Here is a 15,833-nt window from a genome sequence, read left to right on the forward strand (position 1 = left end):
GTGACAGCAGCGTTGTAGACACTGTTTCAGAAAATAATTCAATTCATCTCAAAACTGTTTGTCTTTTGTCTTTGCATTACAATGCTTTGGAGTTGTCAGTAGAGCAGCTTGGGATAACATTGATGCCTTAGATATTCTAAACCCATTGTTTTCTCTAAAATTACTGTAGGAAATAGAAAGAAATCTAGAGTATTAATGTCAGGAACAAAACACATTACAATAGATTGAAATGTCAATTTCTGATTTAATCAGAATCAGTTATTTCACCCCTTAATAAACAAAGACTAAAATCACATTTTTGTATCTACCTATCCATTTTGAAATTTTTAAAAAGTAAACAAAAAATTGTAAAACTTTATGAAAATGTATATTTTCTTTCGTTTATCATACTACTGTCATCAACATGTGTAAGAATTTTAACCACTTTGAAATGGACATGTATCAATAATTTCAAAGCTCGCTAGATTTAATTACACATAATTTCATAATCTTATTTCATAGAGAATGTTACAAACTGGACTACTTTTAGTCATTTACTTTGAAGAAATCGAAATTGGGTCTGAATAGGCATTTTACATTTGGTCTCAATTCAATGTGCTTGTCTTTAACTAGCCTTTCCCAAAAGTCAGACTCTTCCCACACCACAACACATTTTTCTCAGCTTCAAAAGAATCTGCATGCACCAAATTTTATGTGGCAATCAGATATATTCTCCAGACTTGCCCAGAGGGAATTGTTGATATGCTGCCAATTCTTATTTGTAGATTCTTTATTTTACATGTCTTTCGCATATTTACAGATACAAATATGAAGAAAGCATTTATCCACAATCTGCTCTAGACATGTCCAGTCCTGGTCATGTCTCAACAAAAACAAAAGTGTCTCAACAAAATGAAACCAAAATATTTAGGTTGACTTAATCCAGTATTCCAGATAAAAGAAACCCAGCTTCAGAAGCATCTGCAATCACCACGTTGTGTAGTTATCCTTAGATATATTCTCTAGACGTGTTCAGAGGGAATTAATGTTACACTGTACATTTTAATTCTAGATAACATTTTATTGAAAAATCTGCCCAAAATGCATTTTACATACGTCTTCAGTATTTTACAGATAGAAACAAGCTAAGTGTCAGTATAGAGACAGCTCAGACATGAGAGGGTCTACAGTCAATCACGAACTACAAAAAGAAAAACATCACCATCGCGGACCCCGATGTCTTTGCTCCCAGACAAACTTAACAACTTCTTCGCTTGCTTTGAGAACAATACAGTGCCACCGACACGGCCCGCTACCAAAACCTGTGGACTCTCCTTCACCGCAGCCAATGTGAGTAAAACATTTAAACGTGTTAATCCTCGCAAGGCTGCTGGCCCAGACGGCATCCCTAGCCGCATCCTCAGAGCATGCGCAGACCAGCTGGCTGATGTGTTTACGGACATATTCAATCAATCCCCATCCCAGTCTGCTGTTCCCACATGCTTCAAGAGGGCCACCATTGTTCTTGTTCCCAATTTGTATTATTAAAAATTGGATGTAATAAATGTATCACTAGTATCACTTTAAACAATGCCACTTTATATAATGTTTACATACCCTACATTACTCATCTCATATGTACATACTGTACACAATACCATCTACTGCATCTTGCCTATGCCGTCCGGCCATTGCTCATTCATATATTTATATGTACATATTCTTATTCATTCCTTACACTTGTGTGTATAAGGTAGTTGTTGTGAAATTGTTAGATTAGACTTATATATTACTGCATGGTTGGAACTAGAAGCACAAGCATTTCGCTACACTCGCATTAAAATCTGCTAACCAAATGGATGTGACCAATAAAATTTGATTGATCTGATTTGATTTGAAAGATGAAAAAGTATTTATCCACAATCTGCTCTGGACATGTCCGGTCCTGGAATGTCTTAAAAAATGTATCAAAAATATTTTGGGTGACTTCATCCAGTATCCACATCTCCCATGGAATAGCCTTCCTTTCTCAGAACAAGAATAGACTGACGAGATTCATAAGAAAGTTATTTGTTTCTGGCCATTTTGAGGCTGTAATCGAACCCACAAATGCTGATGCTCCAGATACTCGTCTAAAGAAGGTCCTTTTAATTGCTTCTTTATTCAGAACAACAGTTTTCAGCTGTGCTAACATTGCAAAAGGGTTTCTAATGATCAATTAGCCTTTTAAAATGATAAACTTGGATTAGCTAACACAACGTAACATGGAACACAGGAGTCATGGTTGCTGATAATGGGCCTCTGTATGCCTATGTAGATATTCCATTAAACATCTGCTGTTTCCAGCTATATTAGTTATTTACAACAGTAACCATTTCTACACTGTATTTCTAATCAATTTGATGTTATTTTAATGGACAAAAAAATAGATTTTCTTTCAAAAACAAGGACATTTCTAAGTGAACCCGAACTTTTGAACAGTAGTGTATATAAAACAAATAAACGTAATAAAAAGTTGTGTTTTGTTTACAGTGGGACCCGGTGATTTTGTGTTAGCAAGAGAGAAATTTCGGTGCATAAATGTGCCTCCTGTCAAATACATATTGAGTAAATTAAAAGACGATCGAGACACAGTAAAAGACACAATTAAATGGGAGAAATAGTCTGCCAGACGTTTTCGTTTCATTTCTACCCATCATACTTCAGTAAAATTCATCTGCTGAAAAGGACCATTTCTAAAATGCTGCATTTGTGAAATCTCATTGCTGACTGACAGATTGAAGAAGGTAGATTAATTTAGCCAAAGATATGATGGGGTCTTGTTGTCATTGGAGTGGGAAATGAGGATGTCAAAGCCTATTTGTCAACCTGGTAAAATAGCTCTCATCTCAAGATTCTGCTCTCCTCTCACTCACTGTACAGCTGTCTGTCCTCTTCGTTTAGTCTGATAACAATCTCTCACTTTGAAATAGAGTCAAGATGATTTCTGGTTTGTTAAATGAATATTAGGCCCATCCAGAGACAAACCGAACATGTGCTTGAGGGGCATTTTATAAGGCCAAAAGTATTATGGAATAAACACAGAGATGTGAAGAAGAAGAAAAAAACATGTTGGTATTGCTAATGAATGTAGCATGGCTAATACTAGACAGAAAAATGCTGCAAAGATCAATGTGGATGTCACGGCCGTCGAAAGAATAGGACCAAAGTGCAAGTGGTAAGCGTACATTTCTCTTTTTATTTAAAATGTCGCCAACAAAACAAGAGACAAAAAACAACCGTGAAGCTTACAGGGCTAAGTGCCACTAACAAAGATACCCACCAACCCTGAAAGGAGGGGAAAAGGCATACCTAAGTATGATTCCCAATCCGAGACAACGATAGAGAGCTGTCTCTGATTGAGAACCATACCCGGCCAAAACAGAAATAAAGAAACATAGAAAACAAAACATAGAATGCCCACCCCACATCACACCCTGACCTGACCAAATAGAGAAATAAAATGTCTCTCTCTGGTCAGGGCGTGACAGCGAAAGAGGAATACGTATCAAGCTCTACACTCCGTGAACTACTCGATCAACAAAAATAGTTCTATAAAGAGCTAATAGATCTGCAGGAAAATAACCGTAAGTCCTTCTTGCAACTCTCTATGGATTCTACCAACAAAAGGGTTGATGATCTGTTAAAGATGTAACGGAATTGAAACATTGTTTGGAATTTACGCAGTAGGAGGTGAAGGAGATAAAGGGCGCAATTTTTTGTCCATACAACACTTGACAGGCACTGTTCCAAAGGAGACTACTTCGAAAACTTATCGAGGCACAATAACATTTTAATCGATGGAAGTGAGTATGTAAAGACTGAAACTTGGCATGACACAGAAGTCAAGGCCAAGAAACTCCTGGCAGATCAACTCTAACTGGACCCTAAACTCATCGAGATGCAAAGGACTCATAGGAATGGCACTTTCTTGCCGTGAACAGCCCAGATCTATAGTGGTAAAACTGTTCAGATTCAAAGACAAGGAGGAGATTCTCAGGGGAGCCAAGTGCCTGAAGTGAACCAAAATCTTCATCAATGAAGACTTCTCTGAAAAGGTATGCCTCAAAAGAAAGGAACTACTGCCACGACTAATTGAAGAACGAAAGAAAGGCAACATCGCATAGCTGAAGTATGATCAGTTGTTTGTTCACCCCCTTTAACGTAGGCCTATGGCAATTGACTCACTCCTCTATAGTCAACTGATTTGAAACACACACACACACACATGCACGCACACACACCCACAAGTACACACACACACACCGCACATACATATTTGTTCTACGTTGTTCATGTGTTTCACCTAACCTCATGCACATCTGATAACATTGATACTGCCACTATTTTCATAGAAATTCCATCCTGTTAATTTTCGTGGTGTTAAAAAAAGTGGTGATTGGCTGCATCTATGGGCCACCCGATTCTGAAATTGGTAGTTTCATTGATATCCTTGCAAAAACCTTGGATTTGATTAATAATGAAGATAAAATGTGTTTTCTTTTGGGTGATTACAACATACACTTATTTAAAAGTGAGAACCACTCACTGATATCTGACTTTTTAATACTATATACTCCAGCTATCTGTTTCCCCTCATCTATAAGCCTATAGGAGTGACCACTTCATCTGCCACCCTTATTAATAGTGTTTTTACGAATTCTTTGAATAATGTGGCTAATACAGGTGTACTTTATACTGACATTTCTAATCACTTTCCAATGTTCTACTTCTCTTTGGCAGTTGGAAATGAACAGATAAGAATGATTAGTATGATTAAGGCCAAACAGTTCTATTTCTGTTTCATCAGACCAGAGGACATTTTTCCAAAAAGTACGATCTTTGTCCCCATGTGCAGTTGCAAACCGTAGTCTGGCTTTTATTGGCGGTTATGGAGCAGTGGCTTCTTCCTTGCTGAGCGGCCTTTCAGGTTATGTCGATATAGGACTAATTTTACTGTGGACATAGATACTTTTGTACCTGTTTCATCCAGCATCTTCACAAGGTCCTTTGCTGTTGCTCTGGGATTGATTTGCACTTTTCGCACCAAAGTACGTTCATCTCTAGGAGACAGAACACTTCTCCTTCCTGAGCTGTATGAAGGCTGCGTGGTCCCATGGTGTTTATACTTGCGTTCTATTCTTTGTATAGATGAACGTGGTACCTTCAGGCATTTGGAAATTGCTCCCAAGGATGAACCAGACTTGTGGAAGTCTTCAAAAAATGTTTGGAGGTCTTGGCTGATTTCTTTTGATTATCCCATGATGTCAAGCAAATAGGCACTGAGTTTGAAGGTAGTCCTTGAAAAACATCCACAGGTACACCCCCAATTGACTCAAATTATGTCACTTAGCCTATCAGATGCTTCTAAAGCCATGACATAATTCTGGAATTTTCCAAGCTGTATAAAGGCACAGTCAACCTAGTGTATGTAAACTTCTGATGCACTGGAATTGTGATACAGTTAATTATATGTGACATAATCTGTCTGTAAACAATTGTTGGAAAAATTACTTGTGTCATGCACAAAGTAGATGTCCTAACCGACTTGACAAAACTATAATTTGTTTACAAGAAATTTGTGGAGTGGTTAAAAAACAAGTTTTAATGACTCCAACCTAAGTTTATGTACACTTTCAACTTCAACTGTCTCTTTTGCAACTTGTGGATACATTATTTTACAGCCCTGAACAATATAAATACACTCTTGGCATCTTTTCAGATTTATCCAAATAATTTGACACGGTTGATCATTAAATATTATTTTCTAAATTGCTTTATCACGGTTTTCATGATTATACATATGATTGGTCATATAGTTCTGTTTATGATAGAGAACAATTTGTTTATGCAAATGTCTGTGCATCTTCCAGGGCCAAGATATCCTGTGTCGTGCCACAGGGTTCGATAATTGGACCTTTGTTATTCCTAATATATATCAATGACCTTGGTGCTGTCTTCTACCGTACTTCCCATTCTCTTTGCTGATGATACCAATTTGATTTTATCACACAATAATTTAAATGTTTTTTTTTAATGAAGCCAACTCAGGCATAGCCAAATGTTCTATGTTTTTTTAATTTATATTTTAATGTTAAAAAAATCTAACTTTATTGTATTCAATAGTAAGCATAAGAAATATTGTTTAAAAAAAAGAAGAAAAAGAAAAAAGATTATGAATCTCAATTGGTGGGAATGAAATGGAACAAGTCACATCCACTAGATTCCTCAGAGTTGTAATTAAAGAAAAGTTATCCTGGAAAGATCATATTCAATTTGTCCGCAGCAAAGTGATGAAATCTGTTGGTATCATCAGAAAGATTAGTGGTTTGGTTCATTAGGCTTGCTTCCTAACTCTGTACTATAGCCTAATTTAACCATATCTCAATTCTGAAATCCATCTATACTGAACAAAAATATAAATGCAACATGTACAGTGTTTGTCTCGTGTTTCATGAGCTGAAAAAAAAGATCACAGAAATGTTCCATACTGACAAATGCGCATTTCTCTCAAATTTTAGCACAGCTTGTTAACATCCCTGTTAGTGAGCATTTTCGCTTTACCAAAATAATCCATCCACCTTAAAGTTGTGGCATATCAAGAAATTGATTAAACAGCATGATCATTACACAGGTGCACCTTGTGCTCAGAACAACAAAAGGCAACTCTAAAATGTGCAGTTTTGTCACACAACGCCATGCCATAGTTTCCTTGAGGGAGCGTACAATTGGAATGATGACTGAATTTTATGTTAATTTCACTACCATTAGCCGCCTCCAACGTCGTTTTAGAGAATTTGGCAGTACATCCAACAGGCCTCACAACAACAGACCACACCTAATCACGCGAGCCCAGGACCTCCACATCCGGCTTCTTCACCTGTATGATTGTCTGAGACCTGCCACCCAGACAGCTAATGAAACTGAGTAGTATTTTTGTCTGTAATAAAGCCCTTTTGTGGGGAAAAACTCATTCTGATTGGCTGGGCTTGGCTCCCCAGTGGGTGGGCCTGGCTCCCAAGTAGGTGGGCCCCTGTCCTCCTGGGCCCACCCACGGCTGCGCCCCTGCCCATCATGTGAAATCTATAGATTTGGGCGTAATGAATTAATTTCAATTGACTGATTTCCTTATATGAACTGTATCTCAGTAAAATCGTTGAAATTGTTGCATGTTGCATTTATATTTTTGTTCGGTATATATACAACACAAGACACTGCGATAACGTTCACCCACATAGTCAATTCTCTATCAGATACAGAGGTACCATACTCTGGAATGCTTATCTTCACATTGCCAAAACATCATCATCCCTCAATAACTTCAAGCGAAGACTGGGGGTCAGCCTGATGAACCAAACTACTCAGTAATCTCCTCCATAGCCTAACTCTCACACACGAACATGCACACATACATAACATTTTTTTAATTAAAAAAATTATAATTAGTAGCCTCTGTTATATGTTTTAACAAACCTTTTTTATTTTTGTACTTATGTACTTTATATAGTTTGTTTTAATGTGGTGTGGTTTTCATATACTGTAAGCCCTTGGGCTTCCAACCACACCTGCACACCATTTTTTTCTCTGTATTGTTGTCTGTCAGTTGTTTTCTTTGGTGTATTTAAATAAATAAAATGCTTTTCAATATATGTGATATAGTTCTTTCCAGGAAATGTGTTCACAAAACAGACAACAGCAGATAGAGCAGCCAAGGACTCCTAAACCTCCTAAAGCACTGTATTCCAACCAAACAGAGTTAGTCACCTCCTCTCCTCCAACACAGCCCAGCTACCTCGTTCACCTCTCTTTCCTTCTCTTCTCTGATTTATCTAGCAGTGTGGAGGAAGAGGATTTACTCTCTCCCTCTCTCCTACGCCAAGCTCTGTTCTCCCATAAGAGCCCGGGAAGGTTCACCTTGCCAGTGAATGAGCTCAGATGAGAAGCTAAAAGAGCACATTAACTCATCAATAAGAGGCCACGGAGATGAAAACGCTTGTCAACACCCCGGATGGAAATAACAGATTGTGTAATGTGGTCGCTCCATGGTATGGTAGTGAGGTCACAAAGTCACATTGTGGTCGAGTACGGTCGAGTGCGGACGAGTGCGGTCGAGACCTTGAGGTTGGGGGTGTATAGGGTCAGGGCCCTGGTTGACCTAGCTGAGTGCTAACTGTAGCTCTGTCAGGATCAGTGCCCCCCCATGGGGTGGTTAAGAAAACGTAGGCTAATGTGATTAGCATGAAGTTGTAAGTAACATGAACATTTCTCAGGAAATAGACATGTCTGATATGGGCAGAAAGCTTACATTTTTGTTAATCTAACTGCACTGTCCAGTTTACAGTAGCTGGACAGTTCTTACTGTGAAAGAATGTCATGCTATTGTTTGAGGAGAGTGCACAATTATAAACTTGAAAAGTTGAAAATGCCGAGCAGTTGCCGTACCAGGCGGTGATGCAACCGGTCAGGATGCTCTCAATGGTGCAGCTGTAGAACCTGTTGAGGATCTGGGGACCCATGCCACATCTTTTCAGTCTCTTGAGGGGAAAAGGTTTTGTCGTGTCCTCTTTACGACTGTCTTGGTGTGCTTGGACCATGATAGTTCATTGGCGATGTGGACACCAAGGAACTTGAAAGTCTCGACCCGCTCCACTACAGCCCCGTCGATTGAGGGGCCCCCGTTTTGAGGTTCAGTGTGGCGGACGTGTTGTTACTTACCCCTGGAAAACAGAAAGGAAAACAGTGCACACCGCTGCTCATGCTCCCGGGAGATTTTTATTTACAACTTTTCGACCCTTTGGTCTTCATCAGGCATCCATTTCCCAGGTGGGGGTGGAAGGTTATATATATAGGGACAGTACTCAGTGACATCACTTCCTGAAACAGGAGGTAATAAATGTATAACATAGTTTCACAATATTAACATTCAATATATCAAAATATATCATCATACACAAAGAAGGTAATAAATGTATAACATAGTTTCACAATATTTACATTCAATGTATCAAAATATATCATCATACACAGAGAATGTGATCAATATTTATAGTAATGTACATACACATGCAATCTTCAATAACGATAAAAAAAAACACAATTCAGACTTATTGAAACTATAAAAATGGTTTCAAGTTAAACTCCTCGTTAATAAGGCCAAGAGGAGACAGTGTGTTCAGCCTGTTGATCCAGAAAAATTCCCTTTGAAGAAGTTTCCTCTCAATGTCTCCTCCCCTGCGTGACATCTTGACCATTTCTATTCCAATGTATCTCAGAGAACTAAGAGGATGGCCAGCTTGTACAAAATGAGCAGCAACCTGATTTTTTTGTCTCACTTGCATATTGTTGCGGTGCACGCTGATCAGTGTCTTAAGGCTTCTATGGGTTTTTCAACATGTAAAGGACATTTCAACATGTAAATAACATTGGTAGACATGGACGGAATCAAGCCTTTGATCTTAAATCTTTGTCCTGTGCGAGGGTGGGTAAATGAGTTGTATTTGTACGTCAAGCTGCTTTGAGCACATTGGCCACATTTGTAATAACTCTCCGGAACCTTGTCCAAAAGGTTTCCCTTTTCTCTGGTGGGTAATCAGATTTAACCACAATATCTCTCACGTTTGGAGGTCTTTTAAAAACCATACTTAAAACCGTATTGAAAAATGTGTTTCAATATCAATAACTTTTGTTTATTTATTTTACCTTTTATCTAGGCAAGTCAGTTAAGAAGAAATTGTTATTTTCAATGACGGCCGAGGATCAGTGGGTTAACCGCCTGTTCAGGGGCAGAATGACAGATTTGTACCTTGTCAGCTCAGGGATTTGAACTTGCAACCTTTCGGTTATTAGTCCAACGCTGTAACCACTAGGCTACCCTGCCACCCCAATAATGTCCTTAAATGCAAAAATATCATACAAATATCTCCAAATTAGGAGAATATTGGAGAGAAAAAGGTCTGGATTCAGCACCACCTGTTTTTTAAAGATATAGGTTAGTTTAATTAGGAGCCATAGTGCTTCCCATCACCGTCCCTTTGGTCTGGAGGAGGAAGTCTCCTCTGAAGGGAAAACAGTTGGAGGTTAGTACCAGTTCAGTCAAGTCCACAATACAATTGATGCTGGGTGGAGCATTAGGGGGCTGTTAATTGAGGTAGAACATGAGGGCCTCTTGGCCACCCTGATGGGGAATGTTAGTATATAGACTGGTGACATCAAAAGTACACAGAATATAATTTTCAGGTATATGGTCCAAAGATTTAAAAAAATGAATAAAATCAATAGAGTCTCTAGTATACATGGGGGAGGGAGATTGCCCAGAGTTTTACAAAATAGTTTACAAAGGTAGAGATATTCTCTGTCAGAGATCCATTACTACTCACAATGGGCCTGCCTGATATAGGAGGTGTCATGCTCTTGTGAATTTTGGATACAGCGTATATGACAGGTGTGGTTGGGCAGTCAACTTTCATATACTCATATTCTGTCTTTGTAATTAACCCCTTCATTCAAAAATGTAGACAATTTATCATGGATCAGAGACTTGAATTGATTAGTAGGGTTCTTTGGGAGTCTTTTGTAAAATTCATCATCACTAAGTTGTCTCAGAATTTCCTTTTCATAGTCTGCTGCATTTAGTATCACTATTGCACCTCCTTTGTCAGCAGGTTTTATACTGATACTCAAGTCTTTTTTCAGTTCCGTAAGAGATTATTATGTACATCTTTCTCAACTTGGCTGCAATATGTTTCAAGAGAGGGGTTTCTCTGGTAATATGTAGTTGCCCTTGTCATGTCCTCAGGACGAGAGTCAAGTTCATTGTCATTGAGGTTATCACTGTGAAAAACATTAGCACTGTTTCCTGTCTGGTTACTAATATCGTTCAATCATCCCCATTACCAAAAAACTGTTACCTACCCTTACCACCTGGGGGCGGCCCGTCAGGAAGTCCAGAATTCATTTGCAGAGGGAGGTGTTCAGTTGCAGGGTCCTTAGCTTAGTCATGAGCTTTGAGGGAACTATGGTGTTGAATGCTGAGCTGTATTCAATGAACAGCATTCTCACAGAGTTCTTCCTTTTGTCAAGGTGTGAAAGGGCAGTGTGGAGTGCAATAGAAACTGCATCATCTGTGGATCTGTGGAGGCGGCATGCAAATTGGAGTGGGTCTAGGGTTTCTGGGATAATGGTGTTGATGTGAGCCATGACCAGCCTTTCAAAGAACTTAATGGCTAAAGATGTGAGAGCTACGGGTCGGTAGTCATTTAGGCAGGTTACCTTAGTGTTATTGGGCACAGGGCTATGGTGGTCAGCTTGAAACATTTTGGTATTACAGACACAGACAGGGAGAGGTTGAAAATGTAAATGTTGACATGTTTGAAGGTCTTACTCACATCGGCTGCGGAGAGCGTGATCACACGGTCATCCGGAACACCTGATGCTCTCATGCATCTTTCAGAGTTACTTGCCTAGAAGCGAGAATAGAAGTTATTTAGTTCGTCTGGTAGGCTCACATCACTGGGCAGCTCTCGGCTGTGCTTCTCTTTGTAGTCTGTATTAGTTTGCAAGCCCTGCCACATCCGACAAGCGTCAGAGCCGGTGTAGTACGATTCGATCTTAGTCCTGTATTGATGCTATGCCTGTTAGATGGTTCGTTGGAGTGGAGGGCATAGCTCGATTTCTTATAAGCTTCCGGGTTAGAGTCCCGCTCCTTGAAAGCGGTAGCTCTACCTTTTTAGCTTAGTGCTGATGTTGCCTATAATCCATGGCTTCTGGATGAGGTATGTACGTATAGTCACTGTGGGGACGACATCATCAATGCACTTATTGATGAAGCCAGTGACTGTTGTGATGCACTTCTCAATTCCATAAGAAGAATTCCGGAACATCTTCAAGTCTTTGCTAGCAAAACAGTCCTGTAGTTAAGCATCTACTTCAATTGACCACTTTTTATTGACCGAGTCACTGGCCGTTCCTGCTTAAATGTTTGCTTGTAAGCAGGAATCAGGAGGATAATATTATGGTCAGATTTGCCAAATGGAGGGCAATGGAAAGCTTAGTACATGTCTCTGTGTGTGGAGTAAAGGTGGTCTAGAGTTTTTTTTCTCACTTAGGTTGTACATTTAACATGTTGATAGAAATTAGGTAAAAACTGATTTAAGTTTCCCTGTATTAAAGTCCCCGACCACTAGGAGCGCCGCCTCTGGATGAGTTTTCCTGTTTGCTTATGGTGGTATATTGCTACTTGAGTGCGGTCTTAGTGCCAGCAATGGTCTGTGGTGGTATATAGACAGCTACGAAAAATACAGATGAAAACTCTCTAGGTAGATAGTGTGGTCTACAGCTTAACATGAGATACTTCACATCAGCGGACAAAACCTCAAGACATCCTTAGATATCGTGCACCAGCTGTTGTTTACAAATATAGACTGCCACCCCTTGTCTTACCAGAGGCTGCTGTTCTATCCTGCCGATAGAGTGTATAACCCGCCAGCTGCTTTTAGTTCGACCCATTTATTTTCCAGCTATTGTGCGTTGGCTAACAGTACGGATGACAAAAGCAGATTAACCACTCGTCCCCTGATCATCACAAGGCACCCCGATCTCCATCTGTGAAATCTCCATCTTTTTCTTCAGCGAATGACAGAGATGAGGGCCTGTTCGGGTGTCTGGAGTAAATCCTTCTCATCTGACTCATTAAAGAAAAATTATTTGTCCAATTCAAGGTGAGTAATCGTTGTTCTGATGTCCAGAAGCTCTTTTTGGTCATAAGAGACAGTAGCAGCAACAATATGTACAAAATAAGTTACAAACTATTGGGAGAAAAAAAACAAAGCCCGGTTGGTTAATTAATAAAATGGCAGCCATACTCTCCGGCGCCATTCAGAACAGCGTAGGTGTTTTTCTCTTTCACCCTTAACTCTTCAGGATGCAGGATTCATCTGAGTAGAGTTTTGCATCAATATCCAAAGGAACAGTTTTGCCTCTACCGTCACCACTACCGTGTGGTGATCCTTTATCTGCAATTGATTGAATTTAGACCTTTGACTCCTGCACCAAGTCTTACTCTGACAAACAGATGAGTGATGACCATTTACAAGGGTCTACATTTACAATATCCTACCACATAGGATGAAGCTGCTTTCAACCAAGACATATTTTTACTACCCTGAGCATCTTTTCACACTTTCACGTTCTTCTCTTGCTATCAATTGGGCTGAATGCCACCAGTTCATCAATCAGTTAATTTGTGCTTCAATTAGATAACATATCCATGATACATTAAATTAGATTTTCTACCAGAACACAAACTTTTGTCAAATTTAGTTGTAATTAGGTGTGCATCGCTGGGCAACAAAATTGGGGAAAAATGGCTTTGTCAGCATTTTACCATTAGCTAAAGCTTGTGTGCTAAATTCTACATAAAAAATATCATCAAGCCTGTTTTCATTATAGTTGCCTGTTACTCCAAAAATTGGATTAAGGTTATGTGGGTGGGAATGGGGAAACTAATCATAATGTAAATCAATCTCCATTACCTTTTCTGAATGTATAATGGCCAGAGTAACCTTTGGAATAATCCTGTTAAATTGTAGCTAAGAAATTTCAATAAAAGAGATTTCTTGGAAGAGTTAAATGCTATTTGGGGTATCTTTTCCTTTAGAGTCGAATGGGGGGTGAAAACCTCAGAGGAGTTGAGATGGGAAGGAGGGGAATCGTAATAAGTTGATAAATAAATAAGAGGCCCTGCAATGTTTCCAGTAGTCAGGCTGAGAGAGAGGGAAAGAGAGAGAGAGAGAGAGAGCCTGGGGCGAGGATTCGTCTTGTCAAAGTGAGACCTTTAACTGGGTCCTGAATCCTGTCTACACGATTCTTTCACACTCTTACACCATTTCAATCTGCGGTTTGGTCTGTGGGTTGGGTGTGTATAAGAGACTTGTAGCATGTCGTCAGTTGATATGGGCTTAGGCCCTGAATTTGAGACAGGCATGTGAAGCACTAGGCAGTGGGAAGTCTTTGTGGAGACTGGGGTTTTCATCCACTGTTAACTATTCCAGACAGGTAGTTGTCTTTTGAGATAGTATTCCTAGGCTCAGTACATTGCCCCAGTCCCTCAGGATAAAATGCACAAATGCATAAAAGGAGGCAGCACTTGTTGCGCTAGGGGTGCTCAGAGGTACTTTTTCAAATGAAAATATTTGTGTTAAAAGCTCTGTGGAGATGATACATTGCATAATGATGGCTCCATAACTCTAGGTCTCGAGCCATTTTCATACTGTCCAGGTCACATATTTGGAGCCTTTTGGATTGCATAAGCAATTCTCTGTTCCCCAATGAGTTATTTATTAACATGCTCACCTGAATAATCAGGAGGACCAGGGAAGAGTGGGGTGTTAAAATGCATTTTATTATCTCTTAAGTAGGTAACCCAAACCACTTGTCGAATTACTTTCTCAAACCTCATAGTTAACAATTCTCCTTTGAAACAATATAGAAAGATACACTCGAGCCTTCTTCAAAAAATAACCCCCAAAACTAAAGTAAGATAGGAATTATCCTTCCCTTTCTATGCCACCAATCCACATCAAGCAATTGTGGTCCACCACAACACATTCCTAACGACCCCACTTTATTCTTCAGCATGTGCTCTTTTCAAACACATTTCATCTCTTCAGCATTTTCTTCCTCAGAAGACATTCTGTTGCTTTGGCACCACTTTGGTAGGATGATTTTAATTAACACGCTTCAAATGGGTTCCCAACTCAAAGCAGACCATTCTGATGACAAATGCTTAAATCATTTCCTTTGCTTTCAAAGCTAAAGCTAATGTATCCTTGGCCCAAACGACTTTACTGGTGTCTCTTTGAGAAGCAGAAGGAGGTGAAGTCTGGAAATGTTTGATAAGGTTCTGTAACAGTAATAATACCATTTTCAGAAAGCTCATTAATTGAGAGTTTGTGAGTAATTGTCACGTATCCTGCGGGCTGACGATGTTGCTAATGCTGACAACTGTCAAACTGACAAACAACGAGTTGTGGAATATGGATTTTCTTCCTTGCGTGTGTTAATAACCGCCATCGGAGCATTGCCAAAGGAAACTGTCAAGATGGAATCAGTGATAAAATGTTAACATGTGACAAACGGCACCTGCCCGGGAGAATAACAATTCAATTTAAAATTGAATTTGTAAGACTTTCACCAACCCATTTCTTAAGCTCAGCCGGAGGGGAAGTAATATTGATTAAGGAGAGAACAGGTTGAATGTTTTTCTTTACTTCTTCTTCATCAGTTGTGGGCCGCACACATTTTTATTGGAGGTTTAGGAGTCTCTCACGGGCCTCCTATAACATATAACTTGATTTGGGAACCCCAAAGTTAGACTGAGCAATGTTTTCCAACATGGCACCCTTGGGTAAAATGATATCTACATGTTAATACTGGCATAATAGCGTTGATGGTTTTTTCACATCCCAGATACACATCAAACGGCGCACTGTAGTTAGTTGGCTTCTCCGTCATTGAAAGCCCTTAGTTAAACAATGCCTTTTAACTAACCTTCTACATGACAAATACATGTGTCAATGTTCCACTAATAAGCTCAAGCCATGGTTTGGACGAGGTCCTTAATTGGCTAAATAACTGGCTAGTCCCTGACCCTTAACCTCTCTTTGCCCTTCTCTGTTTGGCCTCATCACTTTAATTGCAAAACCCTCCAAAAACTTCACGAGGAGACTATGACACCGTGAGCTATGATCTTCACGCAATGGAGAATGATCCAATGGTGTGCCGTTTCAGGGACACTCTCTCTCTCTCCTGGCGTCCTG

This window comes from Oncorhynchus masou, chromosome 5, assembly GCF_036934945.1.
Source record: "Oncorhynchus masou masou isolate Uvic2021 chromosome 5, UVic_Omas_1.1, whole genome shotgun sequence".
Lineage (NCBI taxonomy): Eukaryota > Metazoa > Chordata > Actinopteri > Salmoniformes > Salmonidae > Oncorhynchus > Oncorhynchus masou.